Here is a 10,487-nt window from a genome sequence, read left to right as displayed (position 1 = left end):
GGGCTCAATAACTCCAACAATAACAAAAATAATAATAATAAGCAGCATTATATAAATAAACCAATATTAATACAAAGGTCTGACGACCCAAGGGAGCAGAACAAAGACAAAACACCAATAAGAAAGATGAAGCGATCTGGTTGAGCCCAGATTCTTTCTACTCCTACTGTATTTCAGTTTCACCACCTTTTCTTCAATTCCTAATAATCTTCTTTCACCTCTTAACTAATGACTTCGTATCGTATCGTACTATCTAGCCTAAACTGTTTAGCCTGACGTAGAGTTTTTTAATAAATCTGGTGATATGGAACCACACACAACCCCCCTTAACCTGGGATAATGCAATCAAATGGATAATTGCTAACTATTCTCAGAGATAATGCAATCAAATGGTTAGTTGCTAACCGGGGGCTGCGCCCCCGGAACCCCTGTGTTAGATACTGTATTTGGTCATGATGAATTGTTTATTAGACTATAAGAAATCCTCTTCCTTCTTGTATTGGCAAGGGGAGTTTGCTTTAACTTAGGTATGCTAGCCTAAGTAAAAATAGATGCCCCTTCCTTATTGGTGTTGTCGATGGCACAGCACAGCACAGCACCGTGCCTATGACGAAATCAACTTCATTAAACTCAACTCATACTTCAAATGCACCAAGAGAACTTGCACACCCGAATGGGAGACCGTCAAAGTCAATCGGGGGCCGATTTAATAGCATACTACAGAAACTTGCACACCCGAATGGGAGACCGTCAAAGTCAATCGGGGGTCGATTTGATAGCATACTACAGAAACTTGCACACCCTGAATGGGACGCCAAAGTCAATCGGGGGTCGATTTGATAGCATACTACAGAAACTCTGTACACCCGAATGGAGACCGTCAAAAGTCAATTTGGGGTCGATTTAATAAAGTTACTACAGAAACTTGCACAATCTCGGAATGGGAGACCGTCAGAGTCAATCGGGGGACGATTTAATAGCATACTACAGAAGCTTGCACACCCGAATGGGAGACCGTCAACGTCAATCGGGGGTCGATTTAATAGCATACTACAGAAACTTGCACACCCGAATGGGAGACCCTCAAAGTCAATCGGGGATCGATTTGATAGCATACCACAGAAACTTGCACACCCGAATGGGAGACCGTCAAAGTCAATCGGGGGTCGATTTAATAGCATACTACAGAAACTTGCACACCCGAATGGGACACCGTCAAAGTCAATCGGGGGTCGATTTGATAGCATACTACAGAAACTTGCACACCCGAATGGGAGACCGTCAAAGTCAATCGGGGATCGATTTGATAGCATACCACAGAAACTTGCACACCCGAATGGGAGACCGTCAAAGTCAATCGGGGGTCGATTTAATAGCATACCACAGAAACTTGCACACCCGAATGGGAGACCGTCAAAGTCAATCGGGGGTCGATTTGATAGCATACTACAGAAACTTGCACACCCGAATGGGAGACAGTGAAAGTCAATCGGGGGTCGATTTAATAGCATACTACAGAAACTTGCACACCCGAATGGGAGACAGTCAAAGTCAATCGGGGGTCGATTTAATAGCATACTACAGAAACTTGCACACCCGAATGGGAGACCGTCAAAGTCAATCGGGGGTCGATTTAATAGCATACTACAGAAACTTGCACACCCGAATGGGAGACCGTCAAAGTCAATCGGGGGTCGATTTGATAGCATACTACAGAAACTTGCACACCCGAATGGAAGACAGTGAAAGTCAATCGGGGGTCGATTTAATAGCATACTACAGAAACTTGCACACCCGAATGGGAGACCGTCAAAGTCAATCGGGGGTCGATTTAATAGCATACTACAGAAACTTGCACACCCGAATGGGAGACCGTCAAAGTCAATCGGGGGTCGATTTGATAGCATACTACAGAAACTTGCACACCCGAATGGGAGACAGTCAAAGTCAATCGGGGGTCGATTTAATAGCATACTACAGAAACTTGCACACCCGAATGGGAGACCGTCAAAGTCAATCGGGGGTCGATTTAATAGCATACTACAGAAACTTGCACACCCGAATGGGAGACCGTCAAAGTCAATCGGGGGTCGATTTGATAGCATACTACAGAAACTTGCACACCCGAATGGGAGACAGTCAAAGTCAATCGGGGGTCGATTTAATAGCATACTACAGAAACTTGCACACGGGGATGGGAGACCGTCAAAGTCAATCGGGGGTCGATTTAAGAGCATACTACAGAAACTCTGCACACCCTGTATCGGAGACCGTCAAAGTCAATCGGGGTCGATTTTGAGTACACAAGGCGAAACCGTACCCCTAAACGGAGATCAACAAAGTCAATCGGGGGTCGATTTGATAGCATACTACAGAAACTTGCACACCCGAATGGGAGACAGTCAAAGTCAATCGGGGGTCGATTTAATAGCATACTACAGAAACTTGCACACGGGGATGGGAGACCGTCAAAGTCAATCGGGGGTCGATTTAAGAGCATACTTTACAAAATGATCCGAGAATCTGCACACACCGAGTGGGAGACGGTGATGAAAACGTCCGCCCTTGTACGCTGGATGGCACTAATTCACTATAGTAAGCGGTAGAGGCACCTCGGTCATATTGTACAACATACCAGAGAAGTTCCACACCTGCATGGGAGACCGTCAAAGTCAATCGAGGGTCGATTTAATAGCATACTGGCTATGAGAACTTGCACACCCGAATGGGAGACCGTCAAAGTCAATCGGGGTCGACTGATAGCATACTACAGAGAACTTGCACAATCTCGAATGTGGGAGACAGTCAAAGTTTCTCAACGGGTATCGATTTAGTCATATGTTTACAGAAACTTGTACCACCACGGGAGACCGTCAAAGTCAATCGGGGTCGATTTGATAGAAGCATACTACAGAAATCGTACACCGAATGGGAGACCGTCAAAGTCAATCGGGGGTCGATTTGATAGCATACTACAGAAACTTGCACACCAGAGCAGGAAGTTTGGCCCGGGGTCGGGATGAATAGCATACCATGAAACTCGTACAATCCGGTCAGAGATGGTGGTTTCAACGGGGCCCACTTTAATAGCACAATACAGAAATCGCACACCGAATGGGAGACCGTCATCAATCGGGGCTGATTTAATAGCATACTACAGAAACTGCAAGCACCGGAATGGGAGACCGTCAAAGCCAATCGGGGTCGATTTGATAGCATACTACAGAAACTTGCACACCCGAATGGGAGACAGTCAAAGTCAATCGGGGGTCGATTTAATAGCATACTACAGAAACTTGCACACCCGAATGGGAGACCGTCAAAGTCAATCGGGGGTCGAGCATACTTTACAAAATGATCCGAGAATCTGCACACACACCGAGTGGGAGACGGTGATGAAAACGTCCGCCCTTATATGTTCGATTGCACTAATTCACTATATTAAGGGGAGAGGGTGCCTTCGCACACATATTCGGTGTGAAATATCTTCCGCCCCCCAGCGGAGCGCTTCGGCGCCTCTGCGAAGCAAAGCGCGGCATTCAAAAACAACAACCAAAATTGCCGTCGCTTTCCCTTCCCTGCCCTGCAATGGCTGGAGCAGCAGCAGAAGAAGAGAGAGAGAAAATAGTCTCATGGGGTCAGAGGAATGGCAGTGGAGCGCGATCTATGAATTTCACTAGCCAGGCCTGTCTCCCAATTGAACATTATTACTCTCGGTGCACACGTCGCCACCACGGTTTCTGCGCGACAGCAGCAGCATCATGATGTTGGGTGTCTATTGTGTCCGAACCGGTTATTCGGGTTGCTCGCGAACACGGGTTTTAACCTTGTCGCAACAAACACCAAACAACTTCACTCTCGAGGTGCGTACGGTGACTGTCCCATCGTCCGCTCTTGGCTGGATTGCACTATTTCACCTATATTAAGGGGAGAGGGTGCTCACACACCTATTCGGTGTGGAATATCTTCCGCCCCCAGCGGAGTTTCTGCGAAGCAAAGCTGGCATTCAAAACAACAACCAAAGTTGCCGCCGCTTTCCTTCCCTGCCCTGCAATGCCGTGAGCAGCAGCAGCAGTAAAGAAGAGAGAGAGAAAATATCTCATAAATGAGGAATGGGGCAGGATGATCTATGAATTTACCAGCCAGGTCTGTCTCCCCACCAACATTATTACCGGCGCAATAATGTCGCTACTCATTTAGTTTCGACAGCAGCAGCATCATGATGTTGCGCCCATTGAAGTCCGGAACTGGTTATTCGGCTGTTCGCGCAATGAAGCTCAAGCTTTAAACCCGCCAACAAACACCAAAACAACTTCCACCTCGAGGTGCGGTACGGTGACTGTCCCTTATCGTCCGCTCTTGTATGCTGGATTGCACTATTTCACTATATTAAGGGAGAGGGAGGCTTCACACACCTATTCGTGGAATATCTTCCCCCAGCGAGCGCTTCGGCGCCTTCTGCGGAAGCTAAAAGCGCCAGTATCAAAAACAACAACCAAAGTTGCCGTCGCTTTCCCTTCCCTGCCCTGCAATGGCTGGAGCAGCAGCAGCAGCAGAAGAAGAAGAGAGAGAGAGAGAAAATAGTCTCATGGGGTCAGAGGAATGGCAGTGGAGCGCGATCTATGAATTTCACTAGCCAGGTCTGTCTCCCAATTGAACATTATTACTCTCTCGGCGCGCACGTCGCCACCACGGTTTCCGCGACAGCAGCAGCATCATGATGTTGCGCCTATTGTAAGTCCGGAACCGGGTTATTCGGCTGTTCGCGAACAGTCAGGTTTTAACCTTGCCTAACAAACGATCAAACAACTTCCACTCTCGAGGTGCGGTACGGTGACTGTCCTATCGTCCGCTCTTGTATGCTGGATTGCACTATTTCACTATATTAAGGGGAGAGGGTGCCTTCACACACATATTCGATGTGAAATATCTTCCGCCCCCCAGCGGAGCGCTTCGGCGCCTCTGCGACGCCAAACGCGGCATTCAAAAACAACAACCAAAATTGCCGTCGATTTCCTCTCCCTGCCCTGCAATGGCTGGAGCAGAAGGAGAGCGAGAGAGAGAATAGTCTCATTGGGTCAGAGGAATGGCAGTGGAGCGGGCTAATGGCGAGTAGGCTCGCGATCTATCAATTACACTAGCCAGGTCGCTCTCCCCATTGAACATTATTACTCTCTCACGTCGCCACTGCGGTTTCCGCGACAGCAGCAGCATCATCATGATGTTGCATCCACCAATTAGTCCGGAACCGGGTTATTCGGCTGTCTGCGAACAGTCCGGTTTTAACCTTACCCAACATCCACTCTCGAGGTGCGGTACGGTGAATGTCCTATCGTCCGACCTTGTATGCTGGATTGCACTATTTCACTATATTAAGGGGAGAGGGTGCCTTCACACACATATTCGGTGTGAAATATCTTCCGCCCCCCAGCGGAGCGCTTCGGCGCCTCTGCGAAGCAAAGCGCGGCATTCAAAAACAACAACCAAAATTGCCGTCGCTTCCCTGCCCTGCAATGGCTGGAGCAGAAGGAGAGAGAGAGAGAGAGATTTTAGTCTCATTGGATCAGAGGAATGGCAGTGGAGCGGGCTTATGGCGAGTAGGCTCGCGCTCTATCAATTACACTTGCCAGGTCTCTCTTCCGTTTGGACATTATTTACTCCGTCTCTCTCTCTCTCTCTCTCGGCGCACACGTCGCCACCCTACTAGTTTCCGTCACAGCATATGCTGCGGCCTTTCAGTCCGGAACGGGGCTCCCCTTCGCCTTGCTGTCTGCCCAACTTAGCGGACTTGCGTTGGCTGATCACCCCGTCTTCGCGTCTGTGCCGGCCTTCAATGCAGCGCCCAACCGTCTCTTGACCGAGATTCATTGCACTATTCCACGCGCAAACGGCTACCCTAAATGTGCATAGACAACGCTCATGGTTCAACACGACCAGGGCGCAGTCTGGGAGCCGAGTATACTAAAAAGAGAGTTTAGCAGCCAAAACTCGTCAAAGCACACGTTGGGTTACCCCATCACCTAACAACGATGATGGCGGTTCCCACCCGTGAAATACACAACCTAACCAATATTGGGCGACGATGGCGCTCATGAGCCCACGTCCCCACAAACAGTAAGAGAAAGAGAGAGAGGAGGAGATGGGCCAATGTCTTATGCCTCGCTGGGGCAAAGAGAAGAGAAGAGGAGCGGATAAGGGAGGAGATTGGCCAACGTGCGGTCCCTCGCCCAATGTCGGCTGCCTCGCTGGAGCTGGGTAAAGAGGAGAGGAGCGGATAAGGGAGGAGATTGGCACACACGGTGGCGCTGCCGGCGCCGAGGATAGCGAGAGAAGGTGCAGTTTGATCTGATCATCTGGTTTGCTATTTCTCTAAGGCCAACGTGCGGTCCCTCGCCCAATGTCGGCTGCCTCGCTGGGGCAAAGAGAAGAGGAGAGGATAAGGGAGGAGATTGGCACACACGGTGGCGCTGCCGGCGCCGAGGATAGCGAGAGAAGGTGCAGTTTGATCCTGATCATCTGGTTTGCTATTTCTCTAAGGCCAACGTGCGGTCCCTCGCCCAATGTCTTCTGCCTCGCTGGGGCAAAGAGAAGAGGAGCGGATAAGGGAGGAGATTCGCCAACGTGCGGTCCCTCGCCCAATGTCGGCTGCCTCGCTGGAGCTGGGGCAAAGAGGAGCGGATAAGGGAGGAGATTGGCACACACGGTGGCGCTGCCGGCGCCGAGGATAGCAAGAGAAGGTGCAGTTAGATCTGATCATCTGGTTTGCTATTTCTCTAAGGCCAACGTGCGGTCCCTCGCCCAATGTCTTCTGCCTCTCTCTCAATCTCACTATTTTGGCCGCCGTGATAGGCCCCGCCAACAGCAGCAGCTACCTGGTTGATCCTGCCAGTAGTCATATGCTTGTCTCAAAGATTAAGCCATGCATGTGTAAGTACAAGCCGATTTAAGGCGAAACCGCGAATGGCTCATTAAATCAGCTATGTTTCATTGGATCTGTAAACCCACTTACTTGGATAACTGTGGCAATTCTAGAGCTAATACATGCAATTGGTCTCTGACCGCAAGGGAAGAGCGCTTTTATTAGTTCAAAACTGGTCGGGCCCCGGTCCGTAACCCACCTGTGGTGAATCTGAATAACTTCGGGCTGAGCGCACGGTCTCCGCACCGGCGCCGCTTCTTTCAAGTGTCTGCCTTATCAGCTTTCGATTGTAGGTTATGCGCCTACAATGGCTATAACGGGTAACGGGGAATCAGGGTTCGATTCCGGAGAGGGAGCCTGAGAAACGGCTACCACATCTAAGGAAGGCAGCAGGCACGCAAATTACCCACTCCCGGCACGGGGAGGTAGTGACGAAAAATAACGATGTGAGTCTCATCCGAGGCCTCGCAATCGAATGAGCACACCCTTAAATCCTTTAATCTATATCCATTGAGGGCAAGTCTGGAAGCCAGCAGCCGCGTAATTCCAGCTCCAATAGCGATATTAAAGTTGTTGCGTTAAAAAGCTCAGAAGTTGATCTCAGTTCGACTGGACGCACCGCCTCGGGTGTTTACTGTCACGCCCGAACAGCCGCCTCGGGCTTTGGCTCGCACGGGATGCTTCTTGTCGAGTGTCCCGAGGCCGGAGAGTTTACTTTGAAAAAATTAGAGTGCTCAGAGCAGGCTATTTGAATGGCCCGGAATGGTGATGCATGGAATAATGGAATAGGACCTCGGTTCTATTTTGTTGGTTTTCGAACCAGAGGTAATGACTAATCGAACAGGCGGGCATTCGCATTGGCGACGCTTAGAGGTGAAATTCTTGGACCGCCGCAAGACGTAACTACCGCGAAAAGCATTTGCCGCGATGTTTTCATTAATCAAGAACGAAAAGTTAGAGGTTCGAAGGCGATCAGATACCGCCCTAGTTCTAACCATAAACGATGCCAACTAGCGATCCGCCGGCGTTATTCCCATGACCTGGCGGGCAGCTTCCGGGAAACCAAAGTCTTTGGGTTCCGGGGGAAGTATGGTTGCAAAGCTGAAACTTAAAGGAATTGACGGAAGGGCACCACCAGGAGTGGAGCCTGCGGCTTAATTTGACTCAACACGGGAAACCTCACCAGGCCCAGACACCGGAAGGATTGACAGATTGAGAGCTCTTTCTCGATTCGGTGGGTGGTGGTGCATGGCCGTTCTTAGTTGGTGGAGAGCCGATTTGTCTGGGTTAATTCCGATAACGAAATCCAGACTCTGGCCTACTTCAAGTAGTCGACGGATTCCAGAAAAATGGTGTCCAGTTCGCAACTTCTTCTTGAGGATAAGCGGCAATTTAGCCGACGCAGATTGAGCAATAACAGGTCCAGGACTTTAGATGTTCTGGCCGCACGCCACTACACTGCTGATCAACGAAGTTTTCCGAGAGGAGCGGGTAACCCGTTCAAAGCCTTCTTGATAGGGATTGGGGCTTGCAATTGTTTCCCATGAACGAGGAATTCCCAGTAAGTGCAAGTCATCAGCTTGCGCTGACTACGCCCCTGCCCTTTGTACACACCGCCCGTCGCTACTACCGATTGAATGATTTAGTGAGGCCTTCGGACTGGCGCTCTTGGATTGTCGGCCCCGTTGCCCGCGAGGGTTTTCTGGGGTCGTCGCCTCGAGCTGACGGAAAGATGTCCAAACTTGATCATTTAGAGGAAGTAAAAGTCGTAACAAGGTTTCCGTAGGTGAACCTGCGGAAGGATCATTAACAGAGAGAAAGAGAACGGGGCGCTCCTAAAACTACTACTACTACTCTCCTGATTTGGGCGGTCTCGGGCTCTGCTCTGGCAACTCCAGCAGCGAAAGAGGACAATCCCGGCCCCCGCACCAAAAATAGGTACCACCACGCTGTAGGTGGACCACACTCGGGCGAGAGCGCGAAGACCGGAGGACGGACGGGGCTTTGGACGGCTGCCCGTCCGTTCCTTACTACCGGCGAATAAGCCTCTTGACCCAAAAAGAGTGAAATTCAAGTGTCAAAAAACAACAACAAGCCGTCCGGCCAAAACCAAACCACAAACTTGGGCTATGTCTGTCAAACCCTTTCATTGAGACTCGACCTGTGATGGTTAGTCGCAAAAAGACCAAATGGCAAATACACAACTCTTAACGGGGGATCACTCGGCTCGTGGGTCGATGAAGACCGCAGCAAACCGCGTGTCGGTATGTGAATCGCAAGAATACCAGATACATCGACAAGTTGAACGCATATTGCGCGGCGCAGCCATATGAGCTTGTCGCTGCCACTTCACGAGGGTCGGAAATATACATCCATCGGTTGCCAGTGAAGTTCGTGTCTGCTGACTGCCCCCACACGAGGGTGCGTAACTCCGAACCGAAGCTTCCGCTTTGGGGAGATGGACTGCTCGCCGCGAGGCGCGTTCTTTAAACAAGGTTTATCACTAGCAAGTCCATGGACTCGGCACCCACATTCAACCACAACAAAGTGACAGTTGTCGCCCTCGCAAATAACTGGAGGCGGCGCTCTTTTGCCTGCTGTCCACAGAGACACGAATGGCCGTCGGCCGCTCATGGCTGATGCTGCACATGTTCTAAGAGGCACTCCATCCCACGAAGAGGAAACGAAACCGGTCGGATATCTTTTAAGTAAGCCCCGCCGGAATTTCGTCTATCACCTCGAAAAGAGTGCTTGGCATGCATTGCAGTGGAACCTAAATTGATGAGTGCGCCTGGGCCCGCAGTCTACCATGTAGTGGTGCAGGCAGAGAGATGAGAATGCTTGGGTGACGCCGTGCTCTTCCTCACGCGCTCCTCCACCCTCTCCCACGGTCAGACGCGGTGTGGGCGTTCTCTTTGAGAGTTCGCCACGAGTCCACGTCTATCTCATGACTGGGAGGGAGGCAGGGGGAGTTCTCTCTAAACGCGTTAAAGACGGTGTTGCGCCTCATAACGGCGCTCGCCGGGATAGAGCACTAGTTCTGCAGCCGGAAAGGCCGCTCACGCCAATTAATACTGCGACTCTCGCTCTCTTTCTCCGGATAAACAAGTGCCAATGCTGTGGCATGCGGGAACGGGGAAAGAGGTCAAAGTTTAAGCGGCAAAGGTGCGGCCGAGTAAGGGCGGAACACGAGCGTATATGCATTAAAACTGTGTGTGTATATGACTCTGCGAGAGATGTTCTGCTGGAACACTTTTCCTATTGGCTATTTACCACTCAATGAGAAGGAACGGAGTCAGGGGTGGGAGTGCCGGCGCCATGGCCGCTGGTACCCCCGTGACAAGCCCCTCAAACCTTCCTGCCTGGTAATGTCGGTGGTGAAGAAAGTCGGTGGCAGAGCGTCTTCCGCTTCGTGGTTGGGGAACTTGTTCCCCCTAAGGATGATGAGACCACGATCGACCTCGTAGTAGGAGAGAGCTACCCGCCAAATTTAAGCATATTAATAAGCGGAGGAAAAGAAACCAACAGGGATTCCCTTAGTAAGGGCGACTGAACCGGGAAAAGCCCA

General features: G+C 50.5%; 1 pseudogene; it reads left to right on the top strand.

Moving 5' to 3' along the window:
• The first annotated feature begins 9,121 nt into the window (after positions 1-9,121).
• LOC121869773 lies at positions 9,122-9,280 on the top strand (annotated as a pseudogene).
• Positions 9,281-10,487: the final 1,207 nt, after the last annotated feature.

The sequence above is a fragment of the Homarus americanus genome, unplaced genomic scaffold (genome assembly GCF_018991925.1).
Source record: "Homarus americanus isolate GMGI-L3 unplaced genomic scaffold, GMGI_Hamer_2.0 scaffold25478, whole genome shotgun sequence".
In the NCBI taxonomy this organism is placed as follows: Eukaryota; Metazoa; Arthropoda; class Malacostraca; order Decapoda; family Nephropidae; genus Homarus; species Homarus americanus.
This window is presented reverse-complemented; position numbering and strand designations above follow the sequence as displayed.